We start from the raw sequence: 15,144 nt of genomic DNA on the forward strand, positions 1-15,144 counted from the left end.
GACCTCCTTGTTGACAGTTCACACATTTGTTCACCTGGACCAGGAGAGAGTGCTTGAGTGCTTAAGTGGTGTGACCCTAGGTAAGTCACTTCATTTTCAAAATGAAGGGGCGGGGCATAGAAAGGACAGTATTAGTTGGCCTCTTTGAAGAATACAGGACTTGCTCTGCTTCCTCCCACAAACAGAATTGAGAGCAAGGACAGTTACAATGAGAAAAGAGACAGATTAATATTTATTATCAGAACAAAAAAGTTTTTAAGCATTAAATCTGTCCACAGGTATCCTGTCCTGCTGCAGAGGCAGTGAGCATCCCTTGGCTGTTGATCTTGAAGCAGAAAGGAGAGTGACAACTAGTTGAGTATGTGCTCTAGTATAAAGGGTGTTGAATCAAGAAGACCCAAGTTCAAGTTCCACCTCAAACATTTACAAGCTGTGTGACCCTGCAGAAGTTACTTCTGATCTCGAAGCCTCAGTTTACTCATCTGTAAAATGAGGAGTTTGGATTCTTTGCCCTCCAAGATCTCTTCCAGCTCTAAAAATAGGATCCTAATTGGAATTCCCTTGGGGATACAGGTAGGACTCGCTGGCCAGATCCCTAATGTTATGATTTGCTGCATCTTTCCTGGAGCCAGAAAGGAAGATGGTCCCTCATGGATGGCTAGGGGTTGGAGCAGGGGGGCGGCATGTGGCACAGCCCAAGGAGCTGGGCCATCGTTGGGCAGGTTGGATTGCTCTTGAGCTCAGGAACAAAGACAAAAGCATTAAATGCTCCTGCTATTTCCAGATAAGCATAGCTTAGGGGGAGAGCCAGCAAGTGAGGCACCATCTGTCCTAGAGGGCAAGGGGCAGGTGGCATTACTTCAGGGATCAACAAAGAGAATGGGCATTTCTGGGGCATCACTCATTTAAACCCAGAAGCAAATAGCATCCAAGGTCTCCCTCCCACTGCCCACCTCAATCCCTGGCACATCTGAGTCAAGGATGCCTCCTTCCCACCTTCCCCAGCTCCTTCTCCCGATATCACCTCTCTTCTCTCTTTGCCAGAAATCCAGTGTCTTCATGCCATGTTCTGATGGCCCCTCTCTGGCCTGTCTACCCTCTACACTTGTTTCATACTCCAACATTATTCCTCCCTCCCTCATCTGCTTCCATCCAAACTCCCAGCCCTTCCAGAAAATGTTGGCCTGGTGGAAGCTGTTTAGTTTGATTCAATTTATCTAGTATCTACTATGGAAAGAGTATTAAAAGGAAAGCTATTTTATCAATTATATCAATTATAATTCACACGAAAGTTTGAATGACTGGATGCCCTGGAGTCACAGAATCACCGAGCAATAAAGGACTTCAAAGGTCAATTTGTCCAATTTTATTTTATAGAGAAGGAAACTGGGATATAGAGAGGAGAAATAGCTTGTCTAGAAGAGGTCGAAGCCCAGTACAATGTACACTGTGACACAGGGCTACTAGCCCAATGGACTGTCCCTCTTATCTATCTGCCCTTTTTTTCCTCCTCTTCCTTCCCTTTCTCCTCTCTCCCTCCTTCCTTCTTTCTTTCCTCCATCCCTCCTTCTCTTCTTTCTTTCTTTCCATTCTTCTTTTTTTCCCTTTTCTCAAACATGTATTAAGCACCCACTATGCATGAAGTCCAAAAAAGCCTGATTGAATTCATTTTGGTATTTCTCCCTGGGGTTTAGCCCACTTCTTGGCACAGGATTGTTCTTGCCCAGCCTTTTCCTCCCAGTGCTTCACCTGAGGACAGCCTGGCATGTGCTAACAGGTTAATAAATGCTTATGGATTGGTTCAAGGAGTTTCATTCTACTGGAGTGACAGACACAGATAAGTAAGGAGAGAAGACTTAAAGCTAGAGAAATCTGTAGGAGGTGAGTGACCCTGGAGGTGAGCCTTGAAGAAAGAGAAGGATTCTTAGAGGTGGAAAGAAGGAAGAAAGAAATGCCTTCCAGGCATGGGGGATGTCAAAGACCTTTGTCCTTTCATTTTATTTTTTATTTCATTTTTAATTTATGGAATAAAACAAACATTTTATAACAGTATAATAAAAATATTGCACATAAAACGGCAAATCTATTATGTAGGGAGGTGGAAAGGAGAAAAGAAATTTACATGACAATTTTGTTATAAATTTAAAAGGACTAGCAAGTTGTACATAAGAGATTTGTGTTTGTCCTTTTAAAGGGACTCATTGTACTATGAGGAGTGAAGCTAGATTGGAAATCATCTCTAGCAAGCAGGACGCAGCCCCTTCTGGGATTAGTGGGTGGTAGTGATGTCTTCCGAATATTCTATAAGAGAAATCTATCGATGGGATGGGAACGTCTCTGACTTTAGCATCCTGGGATCTGGTATTTGGATAGTTCGCTTCTCTAAGAGTACTCAGTAGCTTCTGGTCTGAACGTCCAAGGCTTCTCTCCCTTGGCCTGGACCCCAGGCTGCTGAGCCGTCTCAGCCACTTTTAGCTTTCTTCTGAATAACCTAGCATGGAAGTCCCTGATCTCGTGGCAATTGGGGAGCTCAGTGGATAGAAGCACTGGGTCTGGAGTCAGGAAGACCTGAGTTCAAATCTAGCCTCTGATATTTAGTAGCTATGTGAGCCTTAGCCTGTTTCCTCACCTGTAAAATGAGGTGTGGGGATAATAATAGCACCTCCCTCGAAGGGCTGCTGAGAGGATTAAGTAAGATAATATCTGGAAAGCGCTTGGCATAGTGCCCAGCACATAGTCGGTGCCACGTAAATGTTCTCTTCTCTTGCCCTGACCTGACATTTCAGATTGTTCCCCTGGCCAGAGGAGAATAGAAAGAGCCAGTGACACTTCTCCACCAGTGAGCTGAAACTCTGCAGTCTGAAGCTTGGAAACCTGGCAAGGCTCTGGCCCAGGGATAAGCAGTACATGGGGAGAAGAAGGTGATGAGCACATCAATGAGTGTTTGGTCAAACCCTTCCACCTCCTTCCCCCATGTTCAATATTGATTTGGACTCAACTTGGCCAATTAAATGTATCTGTGCCCCCCAGCCCTCAGATGTACCTGTTCGGGAGACTGTCCACACTCATTAACCATTCTGTTTTAACAATATTTCATTTTAAAGTTTCATTTCATACACACATTAGCTTCGTATTACTTATGCAAATAACAGCTTTATGGCTATATTAGCAAGAAGTCGTTATCGTGCTTTGCCTGAGCCAGTAGGGAATTGGAAACTTTGGAGACAATCCAGTGCCTTTAATTGAAGGTTCTACAAGAGTTCGATGAGTTGAAGTCATTTATACATACAAACTAAGTGTGTCATGGGATTTCAATTAATGTATTGGGAAAAATAAAAGCAGAGCTTTTAAAACACCTGCCCTCTAGGGGCAGCTAGGTGGCGCAGTGGATAGAGCACCAGCCCTGGAGTCAGGGGTACCTGAGTTCAAATCCGACCTCAGACACTTAACATTTACTAGCTGTGTGACCCTAGGCAAGTCACTTAACCCCAATTGCCTCACTAAAACAAACAAACAACAACAAAAAAATACACCTGCCCTCGGGCAGGAGGAGAGAAGAGGGGAGAGGAGGGGAGAAGAGAGGAGAGGAGAGGTTTCTACACTCAATCCATTTCTAACATTTCATGTTACCACAGAGTTAAAGTTAAAATATTTAGAGGCACTGGATGGGCATTCAGGATACATTAAATATTGAATACCTATGAGGTGAAGGAAGGATGTCATTTTAACATGGTACCTTATCACCCTAAATGAATAATTTAGCTAAAGTTCAGTACCACTAAAGGGGACCTGCCTGATGCTTCAAGAAGGGCTGGGTACTTAACATCTGGTCCACAGTTTGCCAGCATACAGTGGAATTGTTAAAAAACAAACCCTGCCCCTTTAGATTATGGGCACAGGACTGAAAGAAGGCAGGGTCATTGGCAGCTCAGCAAAGCCAGTAACCTGGAGGTCTACAGAAAGCAAGGACCATAACTTCAAGAAAGTCCATTCATTTCCTAGGGCTTCAGTTTCTCCATTGTAAACAGTGATAATACTTGTAATTACTCCCCCATGATGAAACAACAATGAGGTCTTCCCTTGGTAGATTGTAAAACACCATTAAATGTAATGATAGCAACCAACAATGGGGGCAAAGATATTAGGACATGCCTGCTTACCCCCCATGAATGGGCCCCTATCAAGTATAGGCCAGTGCATTCAGATGAGGTTCAGTCTGGGGGAAATCCAATCTCTAAAGCAGAGGTATTAATCCCCACCTTGGTGGGGGGAGGGATACAATGCTAGATTTCAGGGTATCCATGAACTTGGATAAGGAAAAAAATACATCTTTATTTCAATAGAATTGGTTTCCTTTGTAATCCTCTCTATTTTATATCATGAATTTTAAAACTTCCGAGAAAGGGTCTCTCGCCTTCATTGGACTTCGAAGAAAGATCCTTCACACACACACACACACACACACACACACACACACACACACACACACACACACACACACACACACTTTAAGAACCCCTGATGTAAAGAACAGAGTTAGTCTCTTTCCACGTCTGGCTGTTTCCATGCCCACACCAGTACCTCCCGGCGAAAGTTAGACTTGACTCCTCTCTAGCGTCTCTCAAAAGGGGAGAGAGTAGAAAGATCCTCAGTGTACAATGTAAATTATGCATCTGACAGCTCTTGATTTTCTCTATACAAAAAAAAAAGTGTTTAATCTACATGAGACTCACATGTTCAATTGAAAGAAAAATTCTAGGGAGCAATATCAGTAACATAACTGCTTTTATGCTCTCCTGAGAAATTGAGGTTTAAAGATCTAAACAAGAATCAATTGGCTGGACTGCTGAATAGGCGATTTCTGTCTCACTTTGGCTTTGCGCTGTCCAGCAATCCCCCATGGGGCCATTCACATGGTGGCCATCCTTTTTGAGAAGGACTAAAGTCATTTATGGGGATGTGACTGAAGGGGCCTCAGATCTCTGGACCTCTCAGACTCACAACCATGCCTCCAAGGCTGGAATTGTTCATCTCAGGGTTACTGGTCAATCATCTATACTTAGGAAGGAAATAAAAGAAAACATGTAGCCCATGATGTGGGCACAGGCTTACCTAGGCAGGACATGTGCCTTGGCTGTCATGGGCTCATAGCTACCATGCTCTCTGGCTCAGTGCTCTCCTTGATGCCCCCTAAATTATTTGATCAGTATTTATATGTTCAAATGTCACTTCCCACCCCAACCCCATAGATTGTAAAGTCCTTAAGGGGAAATACTATTCCATTTATTTCATTTTTATCTTGGTATCCCCCATTCCTGGTACTTTGGGGGGGATTGGAAATGTGACTTCTGTTGTGGAGGTCAACAATTTTCAAACTGTGATCCATGGCTCACTGGGGGTCCCTAAGACTCTTTCAGGGGTTCTGCCGGGTCAAAACTATTTTCATATTATATTCAAACATTATTTGCTTATGAAAAGACTCTTCCTTTTTCCAATCGAGGTCAATTTTCTTCATGCACTTCAACCAAAACAACAGACATGAGAATCCAGTTTGTTTGTTTTTAATTTTTGAAAAAGATTTACAAAAATATCTAAAACAATAACACTTTTGTCAATTTTTTTTTGTTTAGGGAAATATTTTTCATTAAAATGTGCTATTCACATTAACTTTTGATGGATTTAATATTGTTATTTTTAAATGAATTAATAAATATTTTTAAAATGCATCTGTTTTAATTTCTAACAAGACAAATATCAATAGACATAGCCAACATAAACAAAAGCTTTGGGGCATCCTCAATCATTTTTAAGAATGCAAAGGGGTGGGGCAGCTAGGTGGCACAATGGATAAAGCAGTGGCCTTAGATTCAGGAGAATCTAAGTTCAAATTGGGCCTCAGACACTTGACACTTACTAGCTGTGTGACCCTGGGCAAGTCACTCAACCCTCATTGCCCAGCAAAAAAAAAAAAAAAAAAAAAAAAAGAATGCAAAGGAGTTCCTGAGACAAAAAGGTTTGAGAACTCCCAGAGGAGAAATTACTGTCACCTTTTCCTCTAAGTCTGCCCTCCATAAACTCTGGGTTTATCTTGTATTTAGAGATTTATGTGGCTTCCCTCATTAGAATGTAATCTTGAGGTCAGGGACTTTTATTTTTACTCCCCAGCACCTATAAACATTCTTGTTGATTGATACCAATACAGATTGGTCCCTGATCTGCAAATTACCACTGTCTTAGAATTTTGCCTGACATGTGGAGAAATGACTTGCACAGGGTCACACAGGAAACATGGGTCTTTCTGACTCCAAGGCTGGGCTGTTTCTCCAGGATCAGAGCAATAACTTAATTGAAATTACTTAATTGAATTGAAATATAATTAAATTGAATGCCTCTGTGCCTCAATTTCCCTATCAGTTCAGAGGAGATCTGGTTCCCTCCCAGATTCTAAATAAGGCTCATATGAGCAAATGGATGACAAACACCCAGGAGGTAGAAGGTGCCATAGAAATGTCAGGAATGTTTATCATTTATTGCAGCCTGGCATGGTTTGCCTGATAGAGCTTCCTGCCAGGGAGGAGCCCCTGGGAATTTCTTCTAAGCTTACCCCGGCCTTTGTTCACCCTGTCTGAACCCATCCCTGAGAGAAAGGCCGATGCCTTGTTTAGTGAATTAACCTCAGATGTTGCAGATTACTTGCTGGGAGTTACAGGAGGATCTCCAGGTTGCGGCCAAGTACCGTTCAACAGAAGGAGGCCAACAAACTAATCTATTGGACAAGCAATCTGGATTTATCTAAAAAGGAGATTTCTCCTTTAGGGATCAGGGCAGAAACGTAGGGGATTGGTGAAAGTGAACAGATCAATTCTCTTTTAACCTCTGAACTGTGAATCCCTATTACATTTTCCCAGGTTTGGAGGGGCCAGAACCTCTGGTAAACAAAACATCTGCAATCTTCTATTTCACATACAGGCAAATAGATGAGGAGTGTTGTCATCAGCCAGTGCAGGGGGCAATGAGCTTCTAGCAGCCCAATGAGACCACCACCTTATTCTTTCCAGAATTTGTGTCACCGCATCCTTCACTGTATCTTGGACATGTTTTATGGCTGCTTTGGGGTTTGTTTGTCTTTCTTGTTGGATTTTTTTTCTTGTTTTTTTTTTTTTTGAGGGCATTGTGTGTGGGGGTGGTTTTTTTGTTTTGTTTTTTACATCATTGGCATTTCTCCCCGGACATGGAAAGACATGAAGTAGAACCGTCTCAGTGACTACCATACAGAGGGCAATGGAGAGCCTCCTGGGGGTGTGGGCAGGCTAAGATGTTAAATGAATGGGGAACTCCTCAGAAGAAGAGGAATAGAAAATGTGAGGGGGATATATAGGGGAGTAAGAGAAGATAGACACATGATGATGGGTGAATTGACTCCCATGGATGAGTGCTCCTTTGAGACATTATCCTGGAGATGTCACAAGAAACTGGAGAAAGCCTAAACATACTGAATGATCCCCTTGTGGTGAACCTGTGGAAGGACCTGGCCAAGAGCAATGGGTTTTGCTGATGGGAACAGTGAGATTGATGTAGGGGGCAAAAAGGAGTTAATAGAAAAATCTAAGATTCAAGCTCTAATCCAGACATTAGTTCTAAAAAGGATTCAGACCCCAGTTAATGGATAACTTACAAGTCAGGATGCTAAGTTCTCTTACCCACGGTAATCAGTACCCATAACGGGAACATAAAGGGGCAGGTCATATAACAATGATAAAATTGACAGGCTATAGAAACTCAAACTAGGAATAAATGATAAATGAAGATGTTTTGAAACTAGTCATGAGAATCAGAAAGGAGACATGCGCAGAAAAGGCCAAATTTGTCCCCAGATTCTCTTTATGAAGTGTAAACCCCCAAAACACACCTCCACTGAAAAATGTACCCACCTCAGAGGTTGGCTTAGGACCCCAGGAACTCCAAATTAGGATAGGCCCTCCCCTGTACCTCCCTAAAGTGGAGATGATTATAATGAGGCTGATAAATCAATTTATCTATACTATAAATATAACTGTCTTTTCTTTCACTATTTGAGAGATACCTTTCCACTATTCTGGTTCTCTCTCTGTGGTCACCCACAGTACTGCAATAAAACTTGGGAAACTGAGTCAGAGTCTTGTAATTCTTTTGGGAGACTCACTATCAGTTTGACCCTAATTCCATCCCACATCAAGATCACCAATCAATTGGAGGATTAGACAGTCACTTCCCTAAATCTACCCTCGGGCAAATCCTCCCTTCCAACCAGGAGATATAGCTAAGAAAAACAAAATGACACCTTTAGTGTTCCTGGGAGTTCATGTAGCATTCCCACCCATCTTCCACTACTTACTTCTCTATTGAAATATAAGAAAATTATTTCCCCATTAATCCTTTGGAATCAAAATCCATCATTCCATTTATTTAAATTCTGTGGACTAGGGGCAACTAGGTGGTGCAATGGATAAAGCACTGGTCCTGGATTCAGGAGGACCTGAGTTCAAATCGGACCTCAGACACTTGATACTTACTAGCTGTGTGACCCTAGGCAAGTCACTTAACCCTCATTGCTCCACAAAAATAAAGATATAAATGAACTAAGAAATAGATGAACAAATAAACAAATAGATAAATAGATAGATAGATGAACAGATGAATAAATAAATGGATGAATAGATAAATAAATGAATAAATAATGGAAAATTCTATGGTCTTTTAGTGCTTTCTTTCTTTTAAGAAAAATATGATTAGGGTCATTCTGCACATTCTTCCCTAAAGTCTACTTTCTTCATCCTCCATCAGTTCATAGTCTTCCCGTGTTTCTCTGAATTTCTCCTGCCCATCATTTCCTACAGTGTAATAATAGTGGATTAAATCCATATATTCAGCCACGCCCCCAGCCAAGGGGCACCTAACACCCCCCCCCATTCCAGCTCTCTACAATACCATCAACATTAGCCTCTGAATATGATTTTTACCCAGGAGGGAAGTAATTGTTCTCCTAACAACACATGGCAACAGGGGGATGCCCAATATTCCCACTGACACATTCTAACCTGTGCTAATGGGGAAAGTGAGTTATTTCCCTAAAGGTGTAGTCAATCCCTCCCCAGACTGGAGGTAAATTTAATCTATCTTACAAATGAGGGTTCAAACACAGAAAGGGTAATGTATGCCTCTCTCTGCTGCCCCAGTGCTGCCTTGCATTTCCAATTATATTTATTACAGAGCTTTAAGTGAAAGTGGGAAGGTGCTTGGGGGTAGGGGGATGATCCTGGATCATAGACTAACACAGCCCTGTGGCTCTCCCTGGCTCCCTGGACAAGCCATCCATTCTGCTCCATTCTTTCCCGATGAACAGGGCAGGATATAGAGTGTTGCCCTTCATGAGCTGGTTTCAGCACATAGGCCAGCACTTATTCCATGATGGCAGCTTCAGGAATAAATCAGCTGGGCCTGGGAGTCAGCTCCAGGCTCCCTCCACTCCAGGGCCTCGTCTTTGACCCTTTGGAGGGAGGCCAAGGCCTGTTTCTCTGACTCATAGACCTCACAGGCTAGAAAACAGTATAGAGGGATAGAAAACGCAATCAGAATACTAGGACCTGGATTCAAATCTTGTCTCCACTTCTTAATATCTCTATGACCTTCAAGCAAGTTGCCTTATTTTCCTGAACCTCTCATCTGTAAAATGAGGGGCTCAGACTGTTCATTTCCTCAGATCTCGGATCCTATTTTTCCATGGGATCTAGGGTCAACTCTTGGACAGTAGAAAAGTGTCAAAGAGGACTTTTGGGAGGCACATAGGCTGAACATATGAAAGATATAGGATCTTAGATCTAGAATTGGAAAGGACTTATTGGCATTTGAGTCCAATCTGATCATTTTGCAAATGAGGAAAGGGAAGTAAAGTGATTTAACCAAGGTCACACAGGTAATGGCAAGGCAGCTGGGTGTCACAGTGGATAGAGTGCCAGGCCTGGAATCATGAAGACTCAACTTCCTGAGTTCAAATCTGGCCACAGACACTTCCTAGCTGTGTGACCCTGGACAAATCACATCACCCTGTTTGCCTCAGTTTCCTCATCTGAAAAATTAGCTGGAAAAAGAATGGCAAACCACTCCAGGATATTTGCCAAGAAAACCCAAAATGGGGTGATGAAAAGTTGGACATGACTGAAAAAATGTCTGAACAACACAAAGGTAACAAGTAGCAAAGCCCAGATTTGAACCCGGGTCTTGCAACTCCAAGTTCAGGACTATTTCCACAGTACTCTCTGCTTCCTGTGTCAGTTCCTTTCCCTGGGCCTCAGTTTCTTCCTCAGTAAAATGAGGAATAAAAATGGAATATATGGTCTCTAAGGTTCCTTCCAGCTTTAAATCGTATCATCCAATAAGATCCCTAAGGGAGAATGAAGCCTGTGCCTGACGCTTCCCTGTAACAATCCTCTGCCCTGGCCCCTCTAGCAATCAGCTTTGCATGTAGCAATTCTCAATAAATCTTTATTTTGCTTTGATTTTTATTTTATTTCATTTTTTAAAGTCCAATTTTGTGTTCTTCTCTTGCCTCCTATATTCCTCCTCTATCCAAGATTAGGCCACAGATGATATTACGACCTTTGGTTATCATCACTCAGGCAAATATTTCTCAGAAAATGAAAGATACCCTGAGACCCATATTAAAAAGATAATCATCAGGCTGTCGGCTGTCATTCTGAAGAGCCATCTCGAGCCGGGTATTGTGTGGGACATGCTCGTCTGCAACCCCAGCGTGGATCAGTTTGGACACCAGACCCCTGAGAAATCACATTTCATTTCCTGTGTAAATTCCTCAGTATGAGCTGGTTGTTGAGCTGAGGAGATCACTACTGGGAAGGTAGATGGAAGCTCATTCTGTGGATATGAGTGCGCACCCTGCCCTCCTCCCCCCCACCCCCCCATGAACTATGGCTACTAGCCTGCAGCTCGGAAAACAATCAGGAAATTCATTAATGAAGGTTCTGTTTCCTACCTTTCTCTCTCTTTTCTTCCTTCCCTCTCTACCTTTTCCCTTCCTCCTCTGCTTTTTCCTTCTTTCCTTCCTTCCCTCCTTCTCTCCTTCCCTCTCTCCCTCTTTCTTTCTTTCTTTCTTTCTTTCTTTCTTTCTTTCTTTCTTTCTTTCTTTCTTTCTTTCTTTCTTTCTTTCTTTCTTTCTTTCTTTCTTTCTTTCTTTCTTTCTTTCTTTCTTTCTTTCTTTCTTTCTTTCTTCATTTCTTTCCCCAACAAAGATCTGTGGAGAGCTTATACACTCACAAGAAGTCCTTCTTTGATACCTCATACTGATCCAGAGTCAACCCTGGGACATAGTGGCATGATCCCTGGACCTGGGTCCTGGAGGCCTGAGTTTGAACGTGAATTCTGCCAGTTACTTAAACAAGTCCATTCACCTCTTTGAGTTGGGTTCCTCTTCTGTGAAATGGGAATGGTATTACCTACGCTACTTATCTCATATAGCTAAGTGGAGACCTCATCTGGAAACGTCACACAGGTTCTCAGATTTAGAACTGGGAGATGTCACTGATCAGATCACCTAGCCCTCATTTTACAGAAGAGGAAACTGAGGCTCAGCAAGGTCGAGTGATTTGCCCAACTCCAGACAAGTAGTAAGTGACAAGTCCGTCAGCGAGTAGTCATGACTCTTTCCAGGACTGGATTCCAAACACTGGGGGCTAAATGATGTAAAATACAGAACCCTGCTATGTAAAATCTAAAGCTATTTATGAAGACGATCTTGGGGTCATGAAAGGGACCTTAGACATTCAGCAAGTCCAATGCCGTTATTTTATAAATGAGGAAACTGAGGCCCAGAAAGCCAATGATGTGTTCAGAGAATTGTAGAGATAGAACTCTTGTCTCATCTGTCTTGTCCAACATGCTCATTTTACAAAGGAGAATACTATTTATCCATGATCTGCCCAAGGCACTGGACAAGTCTCAGAGTCAGGATGGGAAACTAGCTCCAAACCCAACTTTCTTGCTTCTAAACTACACTAAGCAATCTCCTTCATTTCTTCTCCTATTATTTTTATGTTTGTTATTACTAAGAATCGTTCATCCCTTTTTGTGGAAGTATAGAATTTTCATTCCTGCAGCTGCCAAAGTCTTCCCTCCTGCAGACATGAGCCCCTCCCCAGTGTGTTGAGCTCCTCTTTCTTCTCTCCTCAACCTTCCTTCTCTCCTTCCTGTCCCTGCCCCCTTTCCTCTCTCCTGCTGAGCAGGAAGCTGAATGGATTGTCGCTGAAGCGAAGAAATGGGTCCCCGACCCTCCCATGGATGGGAGCCATGCAATCCGGCAGACAAGAGGGGGTGAAAACAAGGTTGAGGGCGTGGGGATGATGAAAGGAATTCTGCAGACCAGGGGAGGGACGCCTCGGAGGCTCCAGGCTTGGAATCTGGGAGCGGGAGATGCTCAGTCGGGATGTATTTTAATGAAGAATGCTAAATTATATGCTGGTGACATTAACAACAATCAGGCTTGTAGAATATGGGATCTAATGATTCATAAATGAGATGCAAGTTCATTTTTACAGGCCCACTATAATAAACTAATTATTCTGGAGCTCTCCAATTATGCATTCTCCCAAGCTGGATTGCATTAAAGAAAGGCACGTTGGAGTTTTATAGACCTTTTCTTGGGGGAGGAGGGAGGGAGAGAAGGGGAGGGGGAGGGGTAAAGAGGGATTGCATCTGCACGGGCAGCACATGTAGAAAGAGGCTGGGTCACTGGCACTAGAAATAAGGAATAATCAGCCAGCTGCTTCCAGATGACAAATGGGGGGAGAGAAGACAAAGAACCATCAGTTTCCTCTTCAATTACCAACTCACTATCCCAGGATAGAGCAAATTGCAGCGGCCACCAGGAACTGCCTGGAGGAAATGACAGTCCTGGGTTGTCCCTTATTTATTCAGTGGCTGTGGGAGATAGGAGGCCTGGTGTGAGTGCAGTGGGGGCTGGCCTTGGAGTCAGTGCAGCCACTGACCCACAGAGTTGGAAGGGGCCTCAGAGGTCCTCTGGCCCCACTCTCCCATTTTACAGATGAGAGAGCTGAGGCCAGGCCTCTGCCTGAGTCACACAGAGAGTAAGTGGCCCCACATCTTCTGAATAAAAAGTCAGTCCTCTCTCTTCTCTTTCTACCTGACCCTGAGCAGGTACCTTCCTCATATCCTCCCAACCCCCTCTGCTGCTGTCTCTTCCCCATTAGAAAGGGGCCCCCCAGGGGGCAGCTAAGTGGAGAAGTAGATAGAGCACTGGCCCTGGAGTCAGGAAGACCTGAGTTAAAATCTGACCTCAGGCACTTAACACTTACTAGCTGTGTGACCCTGGACAAGTCACTTAACCCCAGTTGCCTCAAAATAATAATAATAATAATAATAAAATAAAAAAAAGAAAGGGACCCCCTTGAGGGCAGGAGCTGCCTTGTGTTCATATTCCCAGCACTTAGCCTGGAACACAGTAAGCATTTAATCAATGTAGACTGACTGGTTCGTGGCTTCTGAGGTCCCATTCGGCCCTAAATCTGGGATCCTGTGAATTTCCCCAAATCCTTCCAATCCCACCACATTCCTATCTCTCAGTCAGCTCAGGCTTTTCCCTGTGATCTGACATGTCCTCCCTTCCTCCCTCATTAATTCATTCAAATCCTACCCATCTCCTCCATGAAGCCCTCCTTGATTCCTCCGGTCCTCATTGGCCCTTCTTCGCTTGTGTGAGATACTGGAGGACTGATGAGATGTGATCTCACACACTGGGCCAGCCCCATGCAAAGAAAAAGGAGACCACATGGCCAGGTGGGTCTCGTGGGTCTGGTCCTCCTTCCCTCTCCTATCCCACCCCCCCCTAGCTGGCTGGTGCCTGAAATAAAAGTTAACGGTACAAAGTCCTACTTTACACATAGGAAAGACAAGGATTAAAACAAATCCCGTGGACTCTCAGAACTAGAAGGGATCTTAAAGAGGTCTAGCTTATTCATAGTGGTTACCTGTGTGACCTTGGGCACGTAATCTCACTTCTGTATGCCTCAGTTTGCCCATCTGTAAAAATGACACCCCTCGTTTTATAAAGGCCTCTGGAGATTATGTGGCTGCCCAAGGTCAGGTGGGTAGGAATCATTATGGGCTTGACCAGCAATCACCATTTCTGACTCCAGGTAACCCACCTTTCTTTCCACTACACCATGATAAACCCTGGAAGATGAGACTCTGGGACTGGTATTCACACTGGGGCAGAGATGAGGTACTCTACCAAAAATAAGGTTTATTTGGAGGCTCACAATAGGAGTTTCAACTCATCTGCAATAACTCTGAGCCCTTTCCCAGCTTTGTCATGGGATGGCTTCCCTCACACTTCCCTGTTCCAAGGTGGGTCTTGCCTTATTTTCTTACCTTCTTGCCTTTCTTGCAAGACTAGCTCCACACCACTTTCCCTTGTTTTTTACCCAGTCCAGCAAAGAGCAGGACATTTAATGAGGTCTGGGTAAATGCAGAATTGGGGATCTGGGAAAGCCCATCTGACCCTCAGGACGATGACTGGATCATAGATCGACAGCTGGCAGGCACCTCAGAAGCCACCTGGTATTCTCCTCTCATTTTACAGATGAAGAAATGAGCCCCAACCTATCAATAAGCATTTATTAAGTGCCTACAAGACACTGGGGATAGAAACCCAAACAGTGAAGCAATCTCTGCTCACAAAGAGCTTACCTTCTATATTCTAGGGAGGGGAATGACCCCAGATCCAGAGCTAGGAGAGACCTCAAAGACCACCTAGTCTTATCCTCTTCATTTTACAGAAAAGGAAACTGAGGCCTGGGGAGTTTGTGACTTGCCCAAGGTTACACAAAGAATCACAAAGGATTATAAATTTAGAGTTGGAGTCACACATAGACCATACAATCCAAACTCATCATTTTATATAGGGAGGAGAAAGCAAGCCCAAGGGGAGATGGGTGATTTGCCTCACACCCCCCACTCCCCCCTATGGGCAGGATTTTAACCTAGGTCTCCTGACTCCAGAGCTGGGCTCTTTCTCACTCCACCTGACTCTTATTGACACTGGTGAACCTTGGCCCCAGGCAAGTCCAAATTAGT

The sequence above is a fragment of the Dromiciops gliroides genome, chromosome 4 (genome assembly GCF_019393635.1).
Source record: "Dromiciops gliroides isolate mDroGli1 chromosome 4, mDroGli1.pri, whole genome shotgun sequence".
In the NCBI taxonomy this organism is placed as follows: Eukaryota; Metazoa; Chordata; class Mammalia; order Microbiotheria; family Microbiotheriidae; genus Dromiciops; species Dromiciops gliroides.